The sequence below is a fragment of the Lutra lutra genome, chromosome 3, assembly GCF_902655055.1.
Source record: "Lutra lutra chromosome 3, mLutLut1.2, whole genome shotgun sequence".
NCBI lineage: Eukaryota > Metazoa > Chordata > Mammalia > Carnivora > Mustelidae > Lutra > Lutra lutra.
The window spans coordinates 156,729,430-156,747,504 of record NC_062280.1 but is presented as its reverse complement, the minus strand read 5'-3'; the positions used below and the strand labels follow the sequence as shown (position 1 = coordinate 156,747,504).

Here is an 18,075-nt window from a genome sequence, read left to right as displayed (position 1 = left end):
ACTGCTTTCATTTCAAACCAGGGCCCAGCCGATTGGCTCCCGCAATGAAGGGTGGCAAGGAGAGACATTGTGCCATCGAGGGAGTGACCAAAGAATAAACCATCAACATTCACAAGTGAATCCATGGTGGGTTTCAAGAAGCATGCCCCACAGGCATTCAGAGACATCTAGAAATTTGCCATGAAGGAGATGGGAACTCCAGATGTGCACATGGAAGCAAGGTTCAACACAGCTGTCGGTGCCAAAGGAATAAGGAATGTTCCACATTGTATCCCTGTGGGGTTGTCTATAAAACATAACAAGGATGAAGATTCACCAAACGAGCTCTATACATTGGTTACCTATGTACCTGTCACCACTTGAAAAATCTACATACAGTTAATATGGATGAGAACTGATCACTGGTTGTCAAATTAAGGTATAAAACTGGGAAAAAAGGGGCGCCTGGGTGGCTCAGTGGGTTCAAGCTTCTGCCTTAGGCTCAGGTCATGATCCCAGAGTCTTGGGATCTAGCACCAAGTTGGGCTCTCTGCTCAGCGGGGAGCCTGCTTCCTCCTCAATCTCTCTGCATGCCTCTCCACCTACTTGAGATCTCTGCCTGTCAGATAAATAAATAAAACCTTAAAAAAAAAAGAAAAAAAAAAGAGAAGAAATATTATGACAAAAAGAAAAATATCGAAGTATTGGGGCATCTGAGTGGTGCAGTGGGTTAAGCTTCTGCCTTCAGCTCAGGTCATGATCCTGGAGTCCCAGGACCTACATCAGGCTCTCAACTCAGCAGGGAGTCCACTTCTTCCTCTGCCCCTCACCCCACTCCTGTGCTCAGTCCCTCTCTCTAAAAAATAAAATCTTTTTAAAAAAAATCAAAGTATCAAAGTAATCAACCAGAATCTAGAACTGATCAGCAGATGAGTGATAGGGAAGCTGTGTGTGTGTGTGTGGGGGGGGGGGGTGTTAAGTTTTTTTTTTTGTTTTTTTTTTTTATTTCAGAGACAGAGATAAGAGCAAAGGGGAGCAAGGAGGAAAGGGAGAAGCAGGCTCCCTGCTGAGTGGGAAGCCCAATGCTGACTCCATCCCAGGAATCTGGGATGGTTACCCAAGCTGAAGGCAGCCACTTAACTGAATGAGCCACCCAGGTGCCCCAAGGAAAATATTTTCAGTGTACTTATTCTTCTGCTTCTCAGTACAGAGAGTCATTAGACAGACATTAAAGTTGCTGTATTAAGAATACATTTATTTAAATTAATATTTGAACATCTTAGCATAATAAAAATTGTCTAAAAAGTTAAACATTACAAATAAAACAGATTATAAACTTTCTTAATTATAGAAAGAAATGAATAGTAATCTTCAAAACTTCCAAAAATCAGTAATAGTATACATTATCAAATATTTTAAAGGAAACAAAAAAGGGAAATGTATCCTAAAATATTATGGTAGAGCTAAGTCCAAACACATCTGACTTAGCAATATGTACAAAAAATAATTCATCTATCAAAATAAAAAAAAAGTTTTAGGAATAGATCAGAAAACAAAGCTGCATTCCATACATAGGACAAAGATAAATTGGAAATATTATATATTATTAGCCTGTATCCAAGACGGGAGCCATCAATTCCTTCTGTCTGTATGTTGAATCCATTCCTCACTGAAAAGTATAGTTCATACCTGCCCTCCCTTTGTCTGCACATATTCAAATGAATAAAATTCAGCAGATGTGATGCTGGAAAACTCCTATACTAGATTAAAAAAAGCTGGCATCTACTATATAAATTGTTTGGAATGTGCATTCTGAGGAAAACAGTCACCACATAAAATATCTTTATATCTTGAGGCCTCCATTCAATAAGAAAACCCAAGCTGGCTACATGGGGAAGACAAGTGGAGAAAGAGATTGACATGGGACCAACACTGAACCCTTTCAGCCATTCTAGACCTAGCAGCAGTCATGTGAGTGATGGACCCTTCAGCTGTTTTCTGCCCCAATTATCAGTTTTGGTCACATCTCCATACCTAATGTCTCAAATTACCACAAAGAGAGGTACTTAACTATCATTATTTAATGAATTAATTATAGAAGTTATAATTACTCAATTACAGAAATTATAATTATAATTGAAGAATTTTTAATATAGATGATCAGGAAGAAGACAAAATTACTTATCCACCATCAGAAACAATGTTAACAGTTTTCTACTGATAAATATATGTTATACATATATACATATTTTATATAAATTGATTTACATTATTAATCTTCTATACCTTTTACTTAATATTTAAATTATGAATGCATTTTATATTAGTATATATTCTACAGCTCATTTTAATAGTTACATAATATTTCATCTGTTCAGGCAATATTTCCTGAGAGTCTACCAGGTACCATCCACTTTTCTGCAGTTGATTATACACTGCTAAATGAAACGAAACTAATCCCTGCTGTTGGAGAATTTTAATCTAGTGTGGCAAACAATCAATAAATGTTGCTGCTTGGGTTCCCAGCTTCCGAGATAGATTTTATTGTACACTAGGCTTATTAAAGAATGCCCTTGTACACACACCTCTAGAAAAGAGGAGAGGGAAGCAGAGTTAGGGCAGAGAAATCAAGTTCTGATGGAGTTCCTACCATAGTTTTGGCCAACCCCATAGGAAACTAAAGCTAATATATCATCAGTTTGTCTCAAATTGAGAAGAGATAACCAGACCCAATAAAGACCTACAAGCAAAAAAAAAAAAAAAAAAAAAAAAAAAAAAGACCTACAAGCATTATATTAGAAATTCTTCTAAATATCAAGATTATTTCTTTTTGGTTGTTTGGTTTTAAGTCTTAGTTTAGGAAATTTGATCACATTAAAAGCAAAATAAACTGATATAACAGAAATCGATGTTGATAAATTATATATCTGAAGCAAGCTGTATCAATAACACTTTGTGGGATGTCAGCAAGTTAGCTGAATAAAACATTCCCCATCAAATCTTCCCTGAACAATAATAATTTGACATCTATCTAAAGACAAAAGTGCCTTTGTGGGAGCTTTGGGATGCAGATAAACAACTGTGAAATTCTGGTGTAGGGACAGCCATTTTGAGAAGACAGATTCATTCTAGGCAGCTGACTCACCAACCATGGTCCCAGCTATAAACCTGAGAATGGCTCCATATCCCTGTGGTCTTAGCTACAAACCTATCTGGCCTGGTTCTGCACCAAGTACCTTATGCCAAGGGATCCAGGAAGAATTATTCCTACTTAACTATTGAATATTAGGCATATAGACCTTGGTCCTGGTTCTGCACCCAGAAGCAGTCCTTGAACCAGCTCCCTTCCCCACCCTTGGCAGACACACTTCATGAACATTCCTGCTGGCACAGGGACATGGCAGGAGACACTCCTGTTTGTGTCCCTAAAATTCCTGGAAAGGCCCAATACGCCACTCTAAGCCCTTTAGTAGCAGTCATGGAGCAGTCCTTTCCACTCAGGGATCTGGTGGATGACACACCTGTATTTGGAAATCTCCATACTCCCACAGTCAAGTCTGCAGACCTCAAACTTAGCTGTGGAATTAAAATAGCCATTGGGTTCATTTCTAAACTTCCTCAGTCAAGGTCCAGGGCCAGTCTTGCCCATCCAGGTACTCATCCAGAGATTTGGCAGGATCCCTCCCAGGAATTTTGTGGGAGCCACAACCAACTGCACAGCTGATGATCAGCCTGCTATCTGAAAGACCCAACTATGAATCATGAAGTAAACCCTTATCCCATCACCAACTAACTCAACAATGTACTGAAGGTAAGCTTATCTACCCAGAGACCAGACGGGATCCATACTTGCCCACGAACATGGTAAACAAGCCCACTCAGCACAAATCTCACTGCACACCTAGTAACAGCTTTGAAATACCTCCAATTCAGTCTTCTGTGATTCTAGAGGTAATTGCAACAGCTCCGGGAACTGTCAGAAGGTCTTACCTTCTTTAATACAAATCTGTAAAAACTGAAAGAGGTGTTCACTCCTTCAAATGCACAGACACAAATGCAAAGCTATGAAGATCACAAAGAAGCAGACAAACATGATACCACCAAAGAACACTAAAAAGCTCTAGTAACTGTCCCCAAAGAAATGAAGATCGATGACTTACCTGACAAAGAATCCAAAATAATCATCTTAAGGAAACTTAATAAAATGCAAGAAAACACAAATAACTCAATGAAATCATAAAAATAATACATGAATAACATGAGAAATTTAAAAAAGAAATAGAAACCATAAAAGGATCAAACAGAAGCCCTGAGGTGAACAATACAAGATGCTGCCCACAAATACACTTTGGCTTTAAGACACCATAAAATGAAAGTTACAGATGCAACGAGATATCCCATGTAAATGGTAACCAAGAAAGAGCAAGAATGGCCATACTTATATGTATGACAGATTTTCAGTCAAAATCAGTCACAAGAAAGAGTATTTCACTGTAGAGTGACAATGCAGTCAATTAATCAAGATGATATGTGATAATTATAACTATACATGCACTCAACATTGGGGCCCCTATATATTTAAAGAAAATATTACCAACTGAAGGGGGACGTATAAAGCCATACGGTAATAGTAGAGGACTTCAATACCCCAGTTTCAATATTGGTTAGATCATTCAGATAGAAAATCAATAAGGTAACACTGACTTTGAACTATATGTTAGTTCAAGTGGACTTAACAATATAACATTCAGAATACTCCATCCCACAACAGCAAACTATACATTCTTCTCAAGTCAACACAGAACATTCCTCAGGATGGAACATATGTTGAACCTCAAAGCACACCAAACAAATTTAAGAAAACTGAAATTATAAGGTATCTTTCCCCCTCATAATGGCATGAAACTAGGAATCTGTAACAGGAGGAAAACTAAAAAATTTACAAATGTGGTTATGAAACAACATACTCCTGAATAGTCAAGGGTCAAAAAGGAAATCAAAAGGGAATTAGAAAGTATTATAACACAAACAAAAAATGAAAACACAACATGCTAAAATGTATGGGACAAAACAAAAACAATTTCAAAGAGGAAAGATTATGGCAATAAACGACCACTTTAAGAAAAAAGAAAAATTTCAAACAACTTAATTTTACACAAGGAATTAGAAAAAGATGAAACTAAGCCCAAAGTGAGCAAATTGAAGGAAATAACAAAAATTAAGCAGGTAAAATAAATTTGAGACTAGAAAGATGATAGGATAAAAATCAATAAAAATAAGATTTGAATTTTTTAAAGATAAAGATCAACAAACTTTTAGCCAGACTAACCAAGAAAATAAGAAAAGAATTTTAAAAATTAAATTATAAATGAAAGAGGAGACATTACAACTGACACCACAGAAACACAAAAGATTGTTTAAGAGGCTACTCTAAACATTTATATGCCAAAAATTTTAATAACCTATAAGTAATGGATAAATTCCTTGAAATAAAAACCTACAGCATCTAAATCAGAAAGAAACAGAAAACATGAACCAACCAATGACAAAGGAGACTGAATCAGTAATCAAAAACCTCCTAATAAAGAAAAGCCCAGCACCAGATGGTTTCACTGATGAATTCTACAAAACACTTAAAGAAAAATTAATGCTGATCCTTCTCAAACTATTCCAAAAGTGGGAACACTTGAAAATAGCATTACCTTTATATTAAGGCCAGATAATGATACTACAAGACAAACAAATGAACAAAAAACAAAACAAAACAAAAAAACACTGATGAGTAGAGATGTAAAAATCTCAACAAAATACTAGAAATCATATTCAACAGCACATTAAAAAGATCATATACCATGATCCAGTGGGATTTATCCCCAGATGCAAGGATGGCTCAATATAAACAAATCAATAAACATGATACGTCACATTAACAGAATGAAGAATAAAAAATCACATGATCATCTCAATAATACAGAAAAAGCATTTGACAAAATTCAACACCATTTCATGATAAAAATCTCTCAACAAATTGGATGTTGAAGTATATGCCTCAATATAATAAAGTAAAGAAGTAATATGCCTCAATATAATAAGGGCCATGTATGACAAATCCACAGTAAACATCATACTCCTATGGTAAAAGTCTTAAAAATGTTTCCTCTAAATCAGGAACAAGATAAGGACGCTCTATCTAGCCACTCTATTCAACATAGTTCTGAAAGTCTTAGGGCAATTAGAAAAGAAAAATAAATAAATAAAAGGATTCCAAATAGAAAAGGAAGAAGTAAAATTGTCTGTTTGCAGACGACCTGATCTTATATACAGAAAACCCTAAAGACTTCATACACACACACACACACACACACACACACACACACACACACATACACACACCCTTATTAAAACTTAATGAATGAATTCAGTTATGTTGTAGGACACAAAATCAACATATAGAAATCAGTAGCATTTCTATCTACTAACAGTGAGATCTCTGAAAAAGAAATAAAGAAAATAATCTCATTTACAACAGCAACAAAAATAACAAAATACTTATGAGTAAATTTAACCAAGGAGGTAAAAGATCATTATACCAAAAACCATAAAACATGAATAAGGGGAGCCTGGGTGACTCAGTGGGTTAAGCCTCTGCCTTTGACTCAGTTCATGATCTCAGGATCCTGGGATCGAGCCCCAAGTCGGGCTCTTGCTCAGCGGGGTGCCTGCTTCCCCCCCACTCCCACCACCTGCCTCTCTGCCTACTTATGATCTCTCTCTGTCAAATAAGTAAACAAAATCTTTTTTAAAAAGACATTAATGAAATAAATTGAAGAAAACACAAATAAATGAAAAGATATCCCTTACTCATGGATCATAATAATTAATATTGTTAAAATGATCATACTACCCAAAGCCATCTATACATTCAATGCAATCTCTATCAAAATTCCATGGCATTTTTTAAGAAATAGAAAAATAACCCTAAAATTCATATGGAACCACAAATGTCTCCAAATAGCTAAGACAATCTTGAGAAAGAACAAAACTGGAGGCATCACATTTCCTGATTTCATGTTTACCTCACACTTAAAGTAATCAAAACAGTATAGTACCAACAGAGGTAGATAATAGACCAATGGAAGGGAATTGAGAGCCCAGAAATAAAATCATTCATGCACAGTCAACTAATATTTAACAAGGGAGCCAGGAATATTCAATGAGGAAAAGATCATCTTTTCCATAAACGGTGCTGGGAAAACTGGATATTCACATGTAAAAGAATGAAATTGGACCCCTATATTACATCACTCACAAAAATGAACTCAAACTGTATTAAAGACTTAAAGATAAGGCCTGAAGCTGCAAACCTACTGGAAGAAAATATAGTGAAAAAATACAGGAGAAAAGTCTCCTTGACATTGGTCTTGGCACCATTTTGGGGGTTATGATGACAGAAGTGCAAGCAACAAAAGCAAAAATAAGTGCAACTACATCAAACAAAGCCTCTGCACAGCAAAAGAAATGGTCAAGAAAATGAAAAGTTAACTTAAATAATGGGAGAAAATATTTGTAAATTTTTTAGCTGATAAGGGATTATTTTCCCAAATATATAAGGAATTTACCCAACTCAATAGCAATATACAAATAATCCAAGAAAAAAAATGGGCAGAGGACCTAAGCAGACATTTTTCTCAGGAACATACAGAAGTTGCCAATAAGTACATGAAAGATACTTACTAATCATCAGGGAAATGCAAATCAAAATCACAGTGAGATATTGCCTTATACCTGTTAAAAATGGCTATTATCAAAATGATGAGATAATAAGTACTGGCAAGAATGTAGAGAAAAGGGAACAGTTCTGCACTGTTAGTGAGAATTTAAATTGGTATAGTCACTACAAAAGACAGTATGGAGATTCCTGAGGGGAATAAAAAGAGAACAAATGAAAATATGATGCAGCAATCCTACTTCTGTGTATATATAAAGGAAATGAAAACATGGTATCAAAGAGATATCATCCTTCCAGTGTTTATTGTTGTATTAATCACAATAGCCAAGATATGGAAACAACCTAATTGGCTGTCAGTGGGTGAATGGATAAAGAAATATGGCATATATATGAAATAAAATATTCTTCAACCATAAAAAAGAAGGACTTCCGCCATTTGTGATAACATAGAAAGCCCTTGAAGGCATTATGCTAAGTGAAATAAGTCAGAGAAAGACAAATAGTGCATGATCTCACTTAAATGATAACAAACCAAAGGATCAGTTTTGGGGAACAAATACTCAGCATGGTGACTATAACTACCAATACTATATGATATACTTGAAAGTTGCTAAGAGAGTAGATTTTGAATGTTTTCTCAATACACAAAAATTTTAATTATGTGAGGTGATATGTTAACTAAACTTATGTGGTTATCATTTCAAAATATATGTGTGTATTAAATCATCACATTGAACACCTTAAAATTCTATAATATATATGTCAATTATCTTAACAAAGCATGAAAAGAATGCAAAAACAAAACAAAACAAAACTTCTTGGTCTCAGAATCACAGCCATATTCTTTCATTTACATACTATCTATGGCTACTATGCTGTTACCAGACCAGACGTGAGCAGTTGCTACAGATATCATAAATTCCAAGAGCTTAAAATAGTACTATCTTACCCTTTACAGAAAAACCACATCAACCCCCAGCTTAGTAACTCTAGATTGGTTTTAATCGTTTTTGTAAGGTTCAGTTAATTCATACAGTTGTAAATTTTTAAAAATTGTTGTAAAATATAATAATGAAATAAAAAATAATATATAATCCCATAAATCATAATCTTTGACATTCTGTAATATTTTATTGGCTTATTTTCTATGAAATTTATACAGGAGATGGTATCCATCTTTCATTATTTACTGGAGGCCTACTATGTAACACAATTTCTAGGACTTATTATATAATAAGAACAAAACAGAAAATGTCTGTGATTCCCTGAACTTAGAATATAAAGGAAATATTTTCTCAATATTTTAATGAGATTATGTTGTACAGTGCATTATTTCCATAATATACCTTACTGTACATATCCTTGTTGCAAATTGATTGTTTTCAATTTCTGTTATCATAAAGAGTACTAAGTTTGAATGCTCTGATGTTAGAAAATATTTCCAACATCTTACCTTATTTCTCTAGGAAAGCATTACTAGGACTAGAATTATAATTTTAGAGGATTTGGGGAGTTCACAAATGATACTGTTGGCAAATTAAATGTCATAAAAATCTTAGGCAATTACATTTTTATAATAGTGGAGAAGTAATAACTCAGTGCTTATCTAGGCCAAGTATCTCAACATAAAAATAACTACAGCATTGTTTTAAAAATCATGATCCTAATAGATATGACAAAAATTTTGTTTAGAATCTCTGAAGCCGCATTCTGCAATAGGACTTGGATATATAGATGATAGAAAGAAAAACAGAAAGAACTATGTATGTGCTACATAACTGAGACAAATGATAATGGTCTGAACACATTAGTTTCTATACTGCAGGCTGAGATTCGTTTGCTCAAAAGGCCACCGGTGGCAAATTTAGATGTTTACAAATCCACATATGTTAACAATAGCCCAAACAAGATTTTTAACCATGTATAGCCTACCTGCTTTGAACCAACCATGAAACCTCACCCCAAACTGCTAGCTATTGCTAGCTTCTGGGGCCATAATGGCCTCAAGCCACTGCTTTCCTTCAAAGTGCTCTGACCCAGAAACTCCCTGCTGTGCTGCTGAGCTGTATCACCTAGACACTTAAGCTCCTCTTGGATCCCCAGCAACCTCTCAACAGATTCCTGTGGTCAGGGGCTTTCCCTGCATACAAACCTGTCAAAGCATCTCTCAATAACTGAGTACACTATACCCACCTGCTGGTTATACTTTTTTCCTTTGGTGGGCCCCTGAACCTATCAAATCCTTGTGTGTGTGTGTGTGTGTGTGTGTGTGTGTGTAAAATTATATGTAATAATTCTATGTAATTTTACTTAACCACATATGAATATAAATAAAATATTTTTGTATATAGCAGCTTGAAAACCCAATCTACTTGTAAAAAACTGTACAGTGCAACTCAGACAACATCAACTATGTCTTCACTAAGAAACCAATGATAACATTTAGTTTATGTTCTGTTCTTGTATATATTCTCCATTTGATTTTTGATCATTTCTTTTTAACATAGGATATGTGAACGAATAATGACTCATTTTCCAGAATTATTTTTACGGGGCTACAGTTGGAGAATTTGTCATTGCTTACATCCTTTCTCAAGGCATCATTCCGGTAACATTGATTTCTAAAAGAGGATTTCTTTTTTGCCATTATCCTCGGGAAAAATATTACTGAACAATTTATTAGAGAATAGGAATGACCCTGGAGTGCTATAGCTTTTCATTCATTTCTCTATCTGAGCACTGGCATTCATGTTTGGTTTTCTGGCTATATTCCATTTGCCATTATCAATGTTCTCTGGTAGGCAGATTATTTTCTGTGTATGATGGTAAATAGGGGAACATTTTATTCTGCTTCCTCTGACAGAATAAAGAACTTCCTTATAAAATTCCCAGGAAAAAAAAAAAATAGACCTTGTACTGAAGTTAGGACGCTTCCTCAGAGTGAAATTATACCCAACAATATTTTTTTTCTATGCAGAAGATTTAGTACATTTTAAAATGTATACAAGTAAATAATGGAAACATACTATAAAAATATACTAGGCCATTTTTTAAAATAGTAAATTCCATAAAATACATTTTGACTATTTTCCATCTACTTTATTAATTCTCACATATTTAAATATTTCTAGGAATATATGTGAAAAACAAAGCACAATCCTATTTCAGATAATTATCCAAAAATCCAGTATTAGCACTTAGCTATTAAGAAAGAAACAGAATCCATAACATAGTTTACTGCTTAAATCACTACATACTTTATTTGCTTTGTTAGGAAAATCACCAGTAAAAGATAGTTACTGTCCAACCACATTAAAAAAAAATTAATGAGTATACACTCTGGGTCTGTGACTGCTAAGTTAACAGGGGTAAGTAAATAAGGCACATGAGATTTTTTTTTTTCTTTTCTCTTTGCATTTGCAAAATAAAAAGCAAACAAAACCACCAGGTCATTTCAACTAGTGTGAATGAATAAAGGGCTTCTGAGAACAGTGAAGGGACAGAAGTCCCATTTAAGAGGATATTTCAAAAAAAAAAAAAAGAGGCTATTTCCTCACAGATGTAAGTAGGGTTATGCAAAGTTTGGGGGAAACAGCTTTCTAGGCAAGCAAACTCCTACTACAGTGACTTAAATAAGACAGAAGTTTGTTTCTCTAGTGAAAACTCGAAGATTTGTGGTCCAGGCCTTCCTGTGTGGCTCTGTCATCCTCAGGCTCCCAAGACTGTTCAGTCCTCACCGTTTCATGCAAGTATAAAGAGTAAAAGCACAAGACAGCAATCTTTATGGAGATGACATGAAAGTGATATATTTATCACTTCTGTTCACATTACACTGGTCTGAATTTGGTCACAATTCAATAAAGAGACTGAGAATATAGTCTGCAGCCGCCAAACCCGTTACTACCACAATTCAGGTGGTGATATTACAGAAAGGAAGAAGGAAAGGATGGATGCTGAGATTCTGTTATCAGTCTTTCCACAGGCTCCAAGTTGAATACAAACTCGCATTTTTATGGAATATGTAAAAAGCCAGAGATGCTGAAACAGAGTTAGCCTGGAAGGAAAGGAGATGAGGTTGGTGAGGCAAACAGTGTGCAGATAATTTAGGCCATGTAAACTATGCTAAGAAATTTGAATTTTATTCAAAGATGATGGAGAATTGAAGTGATGGTCTGAGAGTAAGAGATAACATTTATCATTTAAAAATATCAAACTGGCTTAATTATAACAAAGAGATTCTTGGAGGAAAGAATATGAGTAGATAAAGAGCAATTAGAATCTTTAGCCAGACTTCCGGAATAAAGATGATGATGGTAGTTGTAAGAACTGATACAATTTGGTTATAATTCACAGATAGGGCTTACAATACTTCCTAATGTATTTTATGCAGAGAATGAAGGAAGAGAGAGATCAAGGATAATATCATTGATTCTGGTGTGGGAAACTGGAGACACAGTGATAACATTTACAGAGATGGAGAATATTGTCAATGAACCAGTTTTATGGAAACACAACAGTGGTAAGGAGACCACATGTTATGTTTTGAGGATGCGGGCTTAAGATGTGTGCTAGACTGCAAGCAGGATTCTCAATAAACAGTTGGATACAGGGGTGTGGATGAAGGGAGGATGTCAGTATGTACAGGCATTAGAAGCTTATACATGAACAGAGACAGAGAAGAAAGAAGGCAGCTGAGGACAGAATCCAGGGGTATGTTAAAATTAGCAATTAGTCAAGTAAGGAAGAGTCATTACTATACTGGTGGAAAGGTATGTACAAGGTGGTACAATGTATAAAGTATTTGAAAATCATGGGTTAAAGTGTATTCCTAGAGTGGTGTGTAGACTCTTAGAGGGCCATCATTTATCTTCATATCCTATTGTTCATGTTTTTGTGTAATCCCCTCCCCGAGTGTAAGTGGGGCCTTTCACTTGCTTCTAATCAACAGAATATGCCAAAGGTGATACTATATACATGACAACATATACATAATAAAATGATTGTTACATAAGATCATAGCTCCCATCTGGCTAGTGCTTGCTTGTTTTTTGTTTTGTTTTTGTTTTTGTTTTTCTGCCATGAAGGAGGAAGCTGTATATTGAGGAATTTCATATGGAGGAGCCTGCTGATGACCTCTAGGACCTGAGGGCATCCTCCAGCCATGAGATACTACAAATATCTAGAGAGAAGCTCAGTGCTGTATCTGCAAGGAAATGAATGCTGCTAACAACAATGCAAAGAAGAAAACAGCTCCTGCCCTAGTCAAGCCTCCAGATGAGACTGAAGCCCAGCCTATATTTGACTGCAATCTCGGACTATCTTAAACAGAGGATTCAACTTCCACACCTCAGTTCCTGATTCACACAAACTATAACATAATGCGTATTTGCCATTTTAAACTACATTCTAACCTTGAATGATATTGTCATGCAGTAACAGAAAAATTAAAAAGACTATGGATGTAGAAGGCTATTGCTAAATTAGATTCACACACTAGGGAAAGATAATGCAAATCTGAGTGAGATTAACTGGCAATTGAAAGCCTGCTATGAAAGCCAAACTGTCTCATTGACAGCACACAAGGAGCCTGTCTTGAGGAGGAAGGCAGAGAGAACTGAGTGTCAGAGCAAATAGTTATTCATCAAGAAACCTCAGCTCCAAAATGTTTAAATCCTAATCAAAGCAGATACACTGCACCAAAGTCAGAACTTTGCTTTCGAAAGAACAGGACTCTGACAAATGGATGGCAATATCTGAGTCCATAAGCCAAAATTCTTAAATTCTGAATCTGCCAAATAAGGCTATCACTCCCTGAAAAGAACAAGCATTCCCTCTTCCCTTGAACATGAGGTAATTGATTTGGAACAGTCTCAAGAAAGAAGATTTAGCACCTAGCTATAAGCCAAAGGGATAATCCAAACTTGCTGCTATGATAGTTCCATGAAACAGAGAGAAAACAATGGTCCCCACACTAAGGAAGGTCAAAGTGCCAGGAATTCTGTGATAGCTGGTAATTATGGGATTAAAGGTCACAACAAATTGGGTATACTGGAATGGATATAATAATTAAGATACAAAAACCCAGCAGATGATTATGTTTCAGGAAAGGTCCAGAAGATACATCAAGTTCAAAAGCCATAAATGATGTCTGGCAAGTGAAGGACCAGCGCCAGTAAGAAGTTCATGTTGTTCTGTGATCCAAAAGTTGCCACAGTCTCCATGTGAGAAGGTTAAAGTGAATATGGCATCACCTCAGTGTGCTGCCTTTTCTTCGGAATCTGGTCACTCAAATCCTATGTGGTTTTATTAGCCCACAATAACTCTAAAATTCCATTTGCTGCTATTGCACGATTCTATCTAGCCATTATTTGTTGTTTGTTTCTCAGTGGGAAAGTTGGTCTGATACAATGCTCCCATACAGTCAGCAGAAAGACCTCTTGACTGACTAATCTCATTTCTATTATTTCATTTTACAGTGGAAATAACAACATACATATTTAACAAAGTGCAAGGTTAACTCTAGAACTCAAATGCCAGTCATTCTCTTATAACTTATAGGTTCTTATTTTATGTGATTTATCTTATGCCATAAATTGTAAACAACTATTTTTTTGTTTTAGGCAGTTAATGTTTGTGCAACCTCTCTGGCCTTCCTTCCTGCATTTTCTCCTTCCTGAAGTGAATATTTTTCTGTAATTGTGTTTACTCTCAATATGTGCTTATTTGAAAACATCATTATCCAGTGTTATTCTTCAAAAAAAATAGTTTCACTGGGTATAGCAGTTTTATATTGATTTTTTTCCCCACTGTTTTGAACATATTATTTCAGTCTTCTGGGTCCATTTTCTTTTGAGAAGTCCTTTGCCAATCTAATTATTACCCTATGTTCAGTCATCTATATGGTTTGTCTGACGTTTTGGTGTTCTCCTCTTTATCTTTGTTTTCCTACAATTTTCTGCAAGACTTTTAGATGTATCTCTTCCCCAGTCATATCTCTTCCCTCTATTGTGTTTTCTAATTTAGATGATTTGTGTTGTTCACCAATCCTTAAAGTATTTTTATGTATAACACCTTCAATATTTCCCCTTGCCTACCTATTATCCTCTTCTCCATTCTTCCATTCTGGTTCCACAATTAGAACCTACTCCATTTTGAATATTTCAGCAGTTTTCATGTTTTTTTAATCTCTTTTTAATCTGCTTATTTTTACTTAACTTTGAATTTTAGTTCAGTTAATCTCTCTATCTGTGTTTAGTATATTTACTGTGTACACTGTTTTTTACTTAAAATTTTAGGTTTTAATTTCTAGAAAATATATTAATTACTTCAAGCAATATATTTGCTAGTGTTTGATATATAATTTCTTTTGTTCTTTTAATTATGCTTCTTTTATGTTACAGCTGATAATTTTGATACATGCAGCCTTTGTGAAACTCCTTTTCAGTTTGCTTTTTCCGATGAATTTTGCTCATAAGTGGATTTACTATTGTGTTTTATAAATTCTGATTTGAAACTCATGTTCTACAGAAACTGGTGTAGGGACAGTATGAGATAGTCATTATTTTTTTTATTTACTTCATTGACATACAGGTTTCAGAATCCAAGTATCATCCATGTGTTCCACCAATTATCCGTTTTTAATTTTTCATTGTTTCCTGTCTGATTTTTAATAGCTGAATGTGGTAAATTTGTTCAGCCAGGAGGTCCCCAATCAGTCCAGCCTCCATGAGGTTCCCAGGTCTCCAGCAGTCATCTGACATTGGTCTAAGACTCCCTCCATCCTTCAAGGGGTCTTCCTTGGTAGTGTCTTTCATTTAACCTTCCACTATTTGCTTTATTCACAGCCTTTAATTCTTATTCTTAAAAAATTCTTATTTTATATGAAGTGTTTAGAGGCCATATGTCAGGTTACAAAGATCTACCAAGACCTGTCTTGACAAATAGGAGATCCTTAAGCTCTCTCCCACTTTTCTGATTTTCTCTTTCTCCTTGTTTTTGGATCTTGGACATATTCCACATTTTTTGTATGAAAGATATCCATTACTAGATGCAAGATATCCATTTACATTTTTGTAATTCAGAATTATAAAATGCACTGTACTAGAATTTTTTCTATAAATTTAACCTTCCATACAAATGAAAACTTAATTTCTCACCCAATGCCATTGTTTCTCAGGGGTGCTACACTTAGCATTCTATATAGGGTCTTCCCAGGTCATAAATACTTTTCAGGTCTTTCTTAGCATGTGTCCTTCCCTCGGCAGGCACATGGCATTCTAAACTCTGTAGTATACATTGGCACTTTTGAATACCCTAATTTCCCAAAGAAACTACTTCCCCAGATAGATTTGTCTCTCAGGCTTTAGGCAAACTGCTGTATATATGTCTCAAATGTATTCTTTTTGCTTCAGACAGTTCTAAGTTTTTGTTCACCTATCATATTTTTGGGCAATGCCCACCTCTTCTTTGTGACGAATGAGTTCCGAATTAGGCACATCAGAGATGAGCACCTCGTATCAATCCCCCAGAAAGCTTAGAAGAGATGAACCCCAAAATTTGCAAATAACATCTGCCCTTATCGCTCTAAAACCAGGTTCCAGGGTTCCACACTAGGAATGTGGCATGCTATCTTCAAGACCGTTGGTGAGCCGGAGACAGAGTGGGGAAAGGATATATAAAAATACCAAAAGACTTTCCCACCATTTTCACATTGCTTTTTATTGATTCGGTGTCTGCTTCATTGCTGTAAACCTGTGACTGTTTTCTGTGATTCTGACAAAGTTGGTTCTGACAGTTTCTGCCTGTTTTTCAATGTTGTTTTTCAGTGTTATTATGGAAAAGAAAGAATTTGGAGCTTCTGCGGCACCACTTTGTAGACCTAGACAATTTGTGTTCAAATGCAGTGAATACAAACTGTTTATTATTTGCCAACATCAATTAAAAATATCAGGGTCAAGAGATTTTGTTTTGCCTGCTATAGCAATTTTCTCACCACTTTTTTAGGCTCCACTAATGGAGCGCTCACTATTTTTCTAACAGTTTTTGTGCTGCTTTTCTAGTATCTGCCAATAACAGCTCAGCCCCAAAGCCAAGTCCATGTATTTTAGGTTTTTCTTATGGTAGCATCCTAATTATGATATCCTTTCCTTTCCTTTTTTTCATCATTTAGCATTTACTGCACAACAACAACAAAAAATTCTCAAAAATCAGTGGCTTAAAAGCAGCAGCATTTAATCCAAATGCTGTAAAATGGCAGTTTGGACACAGGGGAAGAGTTCACTGTTCACTCAGCTGGGCTCCCTCACCTGTTGGTGGTGAGTTGCTTGGCAGTTTGCGACGGCCTCAACAGGGAGAGACAGCAACAGCCCTTCATCATTTCTTAGCATCTCACAGGCTTTCTTGGGCTTGATCACATGGTTGCTGTGTTCCAGAAGTGCAAGTACAAGCTGTAAAGCCACTTTCATTCTGGGCTGAGAACTCATCCACTGGCACTTCTGTTTCTTTCTATCAATTAATGGTCAGACTGGATTTGAGGAATGGATAAACCGACTACCTCTTGAGTGGGGATGCACAATTGGTAGCCTATTGGAAACCTACCAGATCTGTGTGGACTTCGTTTCTCTCCTTTAGGTAGCTACCATGACTTCATTTTTAATTTTAATGATATTTATTATCTTCTCCATTGGTAATCAGCATTGTACCTTCTTTACTTTAGTTCTAGTTTCATTTCATCTAGGAATTTTAATTGTCCTAATTACAGAATTAGCCTTAATGGCAATTTTGATAGAAAATATATACTAATGCAAAAGATACATTCTCATATCCCCATTATTTCATACATTTAAACTTATATTATAGGGCTGACTATTAATAGATTCTCCCTAAATTAAAAAATCCATACACCCTTAAAATATAGAAAACCACAATTGCATTGACCATGCTTCTTTCTGTCAAAACTTCTTTTGCTCCATTTTTCTGAATAATGATCTCATCACTGTTTTCCAATCTTTTCTCTTTACTTTAACACGTATAAGCAAATTACCTTATTATGTAACTGTGGGGTTGTTTGGTTTAGTAATTATAACTAAAACTATCTGTAAAATTGTGTGTGTGTGTGTGTGTGTGTGTGTGTGTGCGCGCGCTCATGGGTGTGTGCATATTCGGTTGCTTTCATAAATAATGGACTAAAGTAATTGAATGTGATCACTAATTGTATCAACAGCTTTTGAAGCTTTGGCAACAAAATAAACTATTATTTACAATGTTTTATACTCGAGATAATTTTCCAAACGATGCCATTTTCTGCAAATGGCAACTATATGGACACAAAGAATATTCACCAATGAAAGTGTATACATCATGCTTTT

The 18,075-nt window shown here is 35.4% G+C and overlaps 1 long non-coding RNA gene across 1 annotated transcript in view; it reads right to left on the bottom strand.

Annotated features, from left to right (window-relative positions):
- LOC125095242 (uncharacterized) overlaps positions 1–17,124 on the bottom strand; it is a 195,058-nt gene extending 177,934 nt beyond the window's left edge. Inside the window, exon 1 of the long non-coding RNA XR_007125825.1 lies at positions 17,014–17,124. This is a non-coding gene — a long non-coding RNA (uncharacterized LOC125095242). The remainder of the gene's footprint in view (positions 1–17,013) is intronic.
- Between the last annotated feature and the right edge of the window lie 951 nt (positions 17,125–18,075).